The following is an 8,301-nucleotide window of genomic DNA, read 5'->3' on the forward strand; positions in this document are numbered from 1 at the left end:
TGTAAAGAAGTATACTTAAGTCTAGGAAAGCTCATGTTTCCAACTTCTTTCTTTTAGTTAGTCTCAAAGCTGCTGCTCAAGACCTCTCTACATACTGGTTCCACAGACTAACACGGCTATATCTTTGAAGTCCCCAACCTAATCCTGGCTGACAAGTAAATGTCTGCCTGAGGACCTGATCGTACGGGGCAGATTATACGGATAATTCTATACAAAGTTTGATTTTATTTCAACATTAACTTTATGTAACTCCCGCCATACATGTTTTAACCTATGTCTTGGTGCTATACTCTTTGCTTGAATCTATTGCACCAGGTCCTAGTCTCTGGAGCAGCAGAAAACATGCTTGCTCCCTCCTCAATATGACATCCTTTCAAATACTTAAAGAGGGCTATCATATCACCTCTTAACCTTCTCTTTTCCAGGCTGAAAATCCACAGCTCCCTAAATCTCTTCTCACAAGCCATGGTTTTGAGACCCTTAAACTTGTAAGAGGAAGACACTAGGGACCCTAGCCCTTATACATTTAGGGAAAGTGTATAAAGGATGGATGCTGGGCAGGTGTCACTGACAAGGGCTTTCTAACAGGTAAGAGGGAAAAGGTACCCTAAAGGCATAGAGAGGATGTTGTGCATCATTCACAACATCTAACTTAGACACGTTTGGTACCACCTGGAGAGAGGAGGCCAGCAGTTCCAAAGCAGTCTCTCTAGTAGGTGACTGATAAAAGCATGTGAATCCATTTTTGGAGACAAGGGGCAGAGTTTGTACCTGCATGTTGGCAAACCCTCCCTGCGAGAAGCCTGCCAGTATACCTGATGCTATTGTAAAACTAATTTGCATCAAAACAGATGCCTTTTCTTTGGCGCCCTTGTAACCAAAAGTCTAAGATTTTGCAGGCAGTAAAATAATTATTGGTATAAGCAAAGCAATATTAAAAACAAAAAAAGAAAGCAGCTTCCAAAGAACAGTCTCAGGGAAAACACAGAGGGTGTTCCCATGAAGGTTTTCACCAGGGACATGTTGCTGCCTTGACCAAGATATTCCCATTCCCCTATATATGGCAGGAGTTGTTGCCAATTCAGTTTTCTGTAAGGCTGCCAAACAAAAGAGGGTGCCATTGATAATGCAGGCAGGGAAAGACAGGACATGGCACCAGGTTAAGGAAGGTTGATTTAGGATGATCAACCTTATTGCAAGAATGTTCTTCCTCCTTTCCAAACCACTTAAGCCAATGGTGGTTGATGGCTTCCATGCTAGTGGGAAACTGAATCCACTCATCGTAAATTTAAAGGAGCCATTCAAGGTGCTGAAACCTAGGTTCAGCATTTGGGTAGCTCCTTTAAAATTCAGGATAAATCTCCTTTAAACATACAGCCCAGAAGGGAGGGGGCATGCAGCTGCCCCTTTTCATGCCGGATTAGGGCTGCGGCAACCGCACGCCGTGGTCCCAACCCAGTATTACTGGGGTGCAATAGCTACGGCGCTTATTGAGCACTGTGTTGTATGGATGCAGTGTCAGAGGACCACCATTATGTGAACACGATGCCCCAACTCTGTCCCCCAGCTGGCCTTTCAGGCCAGTGTGTACAGGGCCACTGTTCCGCTAACACATACCCACCAACTCTTCTAGTTTGGCCAGGACAGTCCAGATTAATCCCATCACCTCACTTTTTCAGTTACCTTTAAAATGTCCCGGCTTCTCTCTCCTTCTCCACTTTCTTCCTTTGTCCTCCTCTAACTTCAGTTGCTGCAAACTGAATTCAAAATGCAAACGTAGTTTCACTCAGTTAGCTCAGCGCTGAGGAGAGGAAGGGCTAGAATTTTGCCTTTCCTAGTAAGTTCAGGCAAAAGCAAGCTGCTGCAGCATCTTTTAGCTTCTATATTCTTCCTTGGTAAAAACTTCTGCCATCTTGAGCACACTCGGATGTTGCTTGGCCACACAACTCCAGTTTTCACCTGCAAAATGTTGGAGGTTAGGCCAACGTGGGAGCAACCAGCCATCATAGCCTTAAACCTCCTTTTCCAATTTTCAAAACATCAAAAACACCCTTCCAGGGCAAGAGGCTAAATGAGGAGCCCCCCATACTTCTCCCATACCCAACCGGTTGGAGATGGTTCTGGGACATTTTCTAATTTAGGAGACACAGAGTTTGGCCTACATCCAGCATTGGGGCACTGTTGTGTAAACTTCTCTGCATGTGGAGTGATGCGTTAATTGTGCTGTGGAATCCTTGTGTTGAATGGCAACATTGTGTAAGTGAACCAAAACCATATGGACAAGTCTACCTTGGCAGCCTTCTCCTGAATGCAGCTGTTCAGCACCAGACAAAAATGTCCAACAGCTTCTGTAGGGGAACCTTTATGTGTGACATAGGCTGCATCTGCAAAAATAATGCAGTTTGATACCACTTTATCTGCCAGTGCTCAATGCTATTGAATCCTAGGGTTTGTCATTTTGTGAGATATTTAGCTTTCTGTTTCAGAGAGCTCTGGTTCCACAACAAAGTACAAATCCTAGAATTCCATAATATTGACCCATGGCATTTAAAGTGGTATCAAATTGCATTATTTCTGCAGTGCAGATGCAGCCCAAGGTCCCAAGAGGATGCCAGCCTTTGTTCAAGCAATTGGAAACACTCCTTTTCCAAGGCCAGCTTAAAGCAGTTGGAGCTGCTCTTTTTCTGGATGGATGAGAGGGAAGGGGATTTGGGGACACCTCAAATGTAAAGAATTGAAAACCAAAGTCAGGATTGACTGCCTCATTGAATTTCTGCCATGAAGAACACATATAGGAAGAGAACAAAGTGACCAGATATCATAAACATAAAGAAGAACAAGGCAGCTCAAAATGTCGGGCATTAAAAAAAAGACATTACAAAATAAAAGCTAAAAACACTAATATAAAACCATGATAGGTTTGCCTTAGGGTTGCCATAAGTCAGAAACAACTTGAAGGCACACAACAACAACAACAACAACAACAACAACAACAACATGCTCAAAATGGAGGACATTTTGGAATCTCTCCTGGACAAAAGGCTGAAATGTAGGACATGTCCTGGAAAAGGAGGGTGTCTGGTCCCCCTGTTCTGGTAGAGAATGCTAAATAGCTCACAAAACTACAACTCACAGGATTCCATAGCATGGAGCCATGGCTGTTAAAGCGGTGCCAAACTGCATTATTTCTGCAGTGTGGATGCAGCCTGGGTTAAGCGGGAACCAGGGACTTAACGTTTGGCTTCAGTGGTTGGGTCCCCTTCCCAAATACTCTTGGTGAGAAATATTAGTTCCTCATGAAGCGTCACTGCCACAAAAACCACACAGCTAAGAAAGGAGACAGTGGTGAAAGGCCGTTTCCTTCCGCCCCGAGACAGAAATTTTATTTCAACCAAACAAGTGGAAGGAAGCAGAAGGAACCTTTTTGCTATTAAGAATTAAGAGAAATGGCTCCCAATGACCAACGCCTTCCCATCACAGATGACCCAAAGTGACCCAGAGATGTTTCATTGGTGTCATCACAAGGGGGGAAATATAAATATATATATATATATATATATATATATATATATATATATATAGTCACGGGTATTGGCCATGCAGCAAAATACAACAAATTTTGGATTTTTGTCATGAGGGGAACTTGAGAGAGAGAAAGACACACACAGAAAGAGTAATTTCCCGCTCAGCGTAGTGAAATTTGCTGAGGAGGAAGGGAAGATTGTACTTTCCCAGGGCAAAATATGCAGACGGCAAGCCATTGTGCTAGTTTTGGTTAGCAGGGCTGCGTCTTCTGAGGAAATTCTATGTTTAAAAGCTGTGGTGCCATCTTCACACTAAATACTTTGCAAGAAATGGAATACAGTGGGACCTTGGTATCCGCTGGGGTTTGGTTCCAGGATTCCCCATGGATAACAAAATCTGTGGATGCTCAAGTCCAATTAAATGTGATCGCAGAGCAAAATTGTGCCCCTGATACGAAATGGCAAAATCAAGGCTTGCTATTTGGAATTTATACTTTTTTTTAATATTTTCAAGCTGTCAATCTATGGATAAAAAAGTCAGTGGATAAGGAGGGCTGACTGTAACTTCAAATCTTATTCGAAGATGTGAAACCAAAGGATCCCGATCTTCATCCTGAAGTCCTCAGGAGTCAGAGAAAATGGAACCACTCACAAATAATGCATCAAAACTGTACCCTCATCTTATGGCTGGAGATGATCCACAGCTGGAGACTCAGGGCAAGATCCTGAGTGAGATCTGGCAACTCTAATTTTAGGCACATCTCTTGCCCTTAGGCAATAATAAAAAGAAGAGGAGCTGTGTAAGTGAAAGCTAAAAAGCCTCTGCCCTAGAAGGCTGCTTTTCTAGAGGCAGGGAATTTTGGCATGGCAGGGGAAGGGCTGATCAATCATGGAGTCCCCCAAGGCTGGATGAAAGTGGTCCGGGACCCATGGAGCAGTTCCAGAAACTGGGGCCTGTTACAGACTGCCAAAATAAAGCTGCTTCGGGTCTCTTTGGAGGTATGCTATTTAAATGATGCATGGGTCCTAAGAGTCCAGAGGTCGTGCCAAAGCCACACTCCATTCCTAAGCACTGGAGTGCAGCTTTGGTGCAGCTTCTGGATTTTTAGGATGCATGCATCATTTAAATAGCATACCTCCAAAGAGATCCGAAGCAGCTTTATTTTGGCAGTCTGTAACAGGCAGGCATGAATCACTGGAAAAGACAATTATGTTAAGAAAGATGGAAGCAGAAAGAGAGGAAGGCCACATGCCAGATGGATGGACTTTATTAAAGAGACCACCAATATGAGTTTGCAGGAGCTGGGCAGAGCAGCAGAGGAGGGAGGGGGGGGGACCTGGAGATGTCTCATCCATAGGGTCGCCGTGGGTCAAGATTGATGCAAAGGCAATTAACAACAACAACAAATATTTTAAACTGCTTACAGCTTGAAGATTCTTACTTTACTGTATCTTCCTCCAGCGCTCATTTTTGCTTGAGGTCAGTTTTCAAGAGGAACATGAGCACCTTCCCTCAGCATTTGTATTTATTTTACCCCCAAAATTGAGGAAGAAAAGAAAAGGGAAATACACAGTATTCCTCCTTGAGCCTGAAATCAGTCCTTGTTCCTGGCAGTGGAACTGAGGTTGGCAAAACCCCTTTACTGTTTGAATACACTCCATTGTCTACCAGAGCAGCCCTGTCTCCATTTTTGGGTGAAATCCAAACCCACCATGAACTCTAAAGGGCTGAGGGAGATAGGTCTTACATTTGCAGAAGACACTTTGATAAAAAGAAGAAAAAACCAAACTGGGATTAAGAGAAAGGTGGTAAAATGGAAGGCATTTGGGAAAAGCCTGTATTACAGTGTGGGGTTTAAGGGATTGCAGCCACTGGCCTAAATTCAAAAACCCTCTGCTACCAAGCAATTCAGCCCTCTGCCAGGATCCATCTATGCTTCTCTGGGCAACAGAGAAAACAAAAAGGTTGCATCTGCACCGCAGTTAGACACCATTTTAACTGCCAAGGCTCAGTGCAATAGAGTTGTAGTTGGTTGTGGCACCAGACCTCTCTGCCCAAGAAGGCTAAATGTCTCACAAAACTACAATTCACAGAATTCCATAGCATGGCACTTAAAAAAGTGGTGTCAAACTGGATTATTTCTGCAGAGCGGATGCAGGAGAGCAAGAGAGATGGCAGGAGGGGCGAGAAGCAGTCAAAAGGTGCTGTGGCCTCCTGAGTCCAGTGCTGGCTGCCACAATTTAAGAAGGTCCAGAAAAACGTGACCAAGATAGTCAAGAATTTGGAAACCAATCCCTAAGAAGAATTTACTTGAGGAAGCTGAGGTTAAGTTTAGCCTGGAGTTAAGAAAAAACTGAGAGGGAACAGGATAGCAATCTTAAAGTATCTGAAGGGTTTCTGGGTTGACGATCACGTGAGATCATTTTTTGCTCCTCACGAGAATTTGAAGGGATTCAAATTATAATAAAAGAGATTTTGACTCAGACATTAGGATGAGCTATCTGATGGTTTGAATGTTGGGACTCTGGAGGCCATGGTTTGATTCCTCACTTGGTCATGGAAACCCACTAGGCGGCCTTGGGCAAGTCTCTCAGCCTCAGAGGAACTATTTCTATGCTTTATTCTGTGAACACTTTTTTTCCTAGACCTTTCTGTTTGTTATACAAGCTTTTTGAAAGTACATACCAAGACAGATGAATAAATTGATCTGAGAGCAAATCAAGCCTGATCTCTCTACAGAAGCCAAGATGGTTAAACTGAGGCTGTCATACTTAGGACACATCATGAGTGCATCTGCAGAAGTAGACTTCAGTCTAGGAAAACTCACGCTACCAACTTCTTTCCTTCAGTTATTCTCAAAGGTGCTACAAGACTTTTCTACATACTGATTTGACAGACTAACAAGGATATATCTTTGCATTCAATCACATAATGAGGATTCAAGACTCACTGGGAAAGAGGATAATACTCAGCAAAGTGGAAGATGGTAGGACAACAGCAAGACGGTATGATAGACAGACCGACTCCATCAAGGAAGCCTTGAGTCTGCAAGACCTGAGCAGTGGGTCACCAGGGATCTTGGAGGTCTCTCGTTCAGAGGGTTACCATAAGTCAAAGCCAACTTGCCAGTAACAACAAAACCTTATTTTATTATTTATATATTTGTGATCATTATGTCTTGCTCATAAACCGAAGTCCTCAGGCTCTGTGAAGCAACACATTTTTATATAATTGGAAGAATAAAAAAATCCTAGTGTTGGAAGAGACTCCATTTGGCCGTGCAGGAAGACCCAATCCAAAACCTCCCTGCAACTCATGGCCATCCAGCCTCTGTTTGGAAACCACCAAAGAAGGAGATTCCACTATCCTCTGAGGGAGCGTATTCCACTGTCGAACAGCCCTTACTATCAGGAGGTTCCTCCTAATGTTGAGGTGGAATCTCTTTTCTGGGAGCTCCATGTCCTGTCAGGAGCAGCAAAAACAAGTTTGTTTCATCCTCAATAGGACATCCCTTCAAATATTTCAGCATGGCTATCATATCACTCCTTAAGTTTCTCTTCTCCTGGTTAAACATACCTACCTCCCTAAGGTGGTTTTCATAGGGCAAGCCTGGGTATTTGATAACAAGCTCTTTACGATGTGCAGTTGGTTACTGCATGAAGATATCTCTTGATCGCTATCAACATATAAATTCACACAGAGACACACAGATAACATACATTATTATTAAAAAGAGAAGAAAGTCCACCTAAACATTAGGAAGAGCCTCTTGACAGTTAAAGCTGTTTAACCATGGGATGGACTGCCTCAGAGGACGGTGGATGGCTCTCCTACTTTGGGGGTCTTTAAACAGAGTTTAGATGGGCATCTCTTAGGAGTGCTTTAGTTGTTTATTCCTGAATGCAGGGGGTTGGACTGGATGGCCCTCAGGGTCCCATCTCACTCTATGATCACATTGGGGCTAATTTTGGCATTAAAGAGAGATGAAAGCGCATTTTAAGCATCCCATAAATGAAGTGGAAATGGTGAGTAATTGCACAAATGATGATCACACGCAATTGCGCAAATAAAGTGATATAGGAAATGCATTGTCGCTGAAATCCCAAAAGTAAAAAGATGCATGTTAATGCTTCTTTGAGGCCACTTTAATGGCGGATTTTCTGCAACAATGTGTGAAATCGTTGTGCGTAATTATGTGATTTTTCCAGAATATTCATGGGATAAACTCTCGATCTCCTTTATGTGATAAACTCCTATGATTCTAGGAGTCTGTAGCTACTTCAGGTGTAGTATCCCTTTTCTGAAATGCTATGGGACCAGAAATGTTTTGGACTTTGGATTGATTTATTTTTTGGGGATTTTGGAATATAGTCAGCCCTCCATAGCCACATCCACAGATTTAACCAACCACAGCTTGAAAATATTTTGGGAGGAAAATTGCCAAAAGCAAACTTGTTGTTCCCCATTTTATATAAAGGACACCATTTTACTATACCATTGTATATAATGGGATTTGAGCATCCATGGATTTTGGTATCCACAGCGGTCCTGGAAGCAAATCCCAGCAGATATTGGGGGCTCACTGTATTTGCATCTACATAACGATGTATGGGACCCAAGTCTAAACATGAAATTCATTTATGTTCCATATACACCTTATACACACAGCCATAAAGTAATTCTATCCACAATACTGTAAATAATTTTGTGCATGAAACAAAGTTTGTGTAGATTTGAACCAACAAAAAGCAAAAGTATCATTATCTCAACCAGCCA

At 42.8% G+C, this 8,301-nt stretch overlaps 1 protein-coding gene across 5 annotated transcripts in view; it reads right to left on the reverse strand.

The window, feature by feature from the left end:
- Positions 1 to 8,301, reverse strand: part of HCK (HCK proto-oncogene, Src family tyrosine kinase) — a 100,818-nt gene that overhangs the window by 25,080 nt on the left and 67,437 nt on the right. The window contains exons 1-2 of one of the 5 annotated variants that reach the window (XM_042463126.1): positions 4,967 to 5,385; positions 1,684 to 1,959 (exon numbers count right to left, since the gene is read on the reverse strand). The exons of 1 other annotated variant lie outside the window; for it this stretch is intronic. The gene's annotated coding sequence lies outside the window, so the exon portion shown is untranslated. Of the gene's footprint in view, positions 1 to 1,683; positions 1,960 to 4,949; positions 5,386 to 8,301 lie in introns of those variants that run through there. 3 more of the 5 variants (XM_042463125.1, XM_042463124.1, XM_042463128.1) reach the window with 3 other exon arrangements.

This window comes from Sceloporus undulatus, chromosome 4 (genome assembly GCF_019175285.1).
Source record: "Sceloporus undulatus isolate JIND9_A2432 ecotype Alabama chromosome 4, SceUnd_v1.1, whole genome shotgun sequence".
NCBI lineage: Eukaryota > Metazoa > Chordata > Lepidosauria > Squamata > Phrynosomatidae > Sceloporus > Sceloporus undulatus.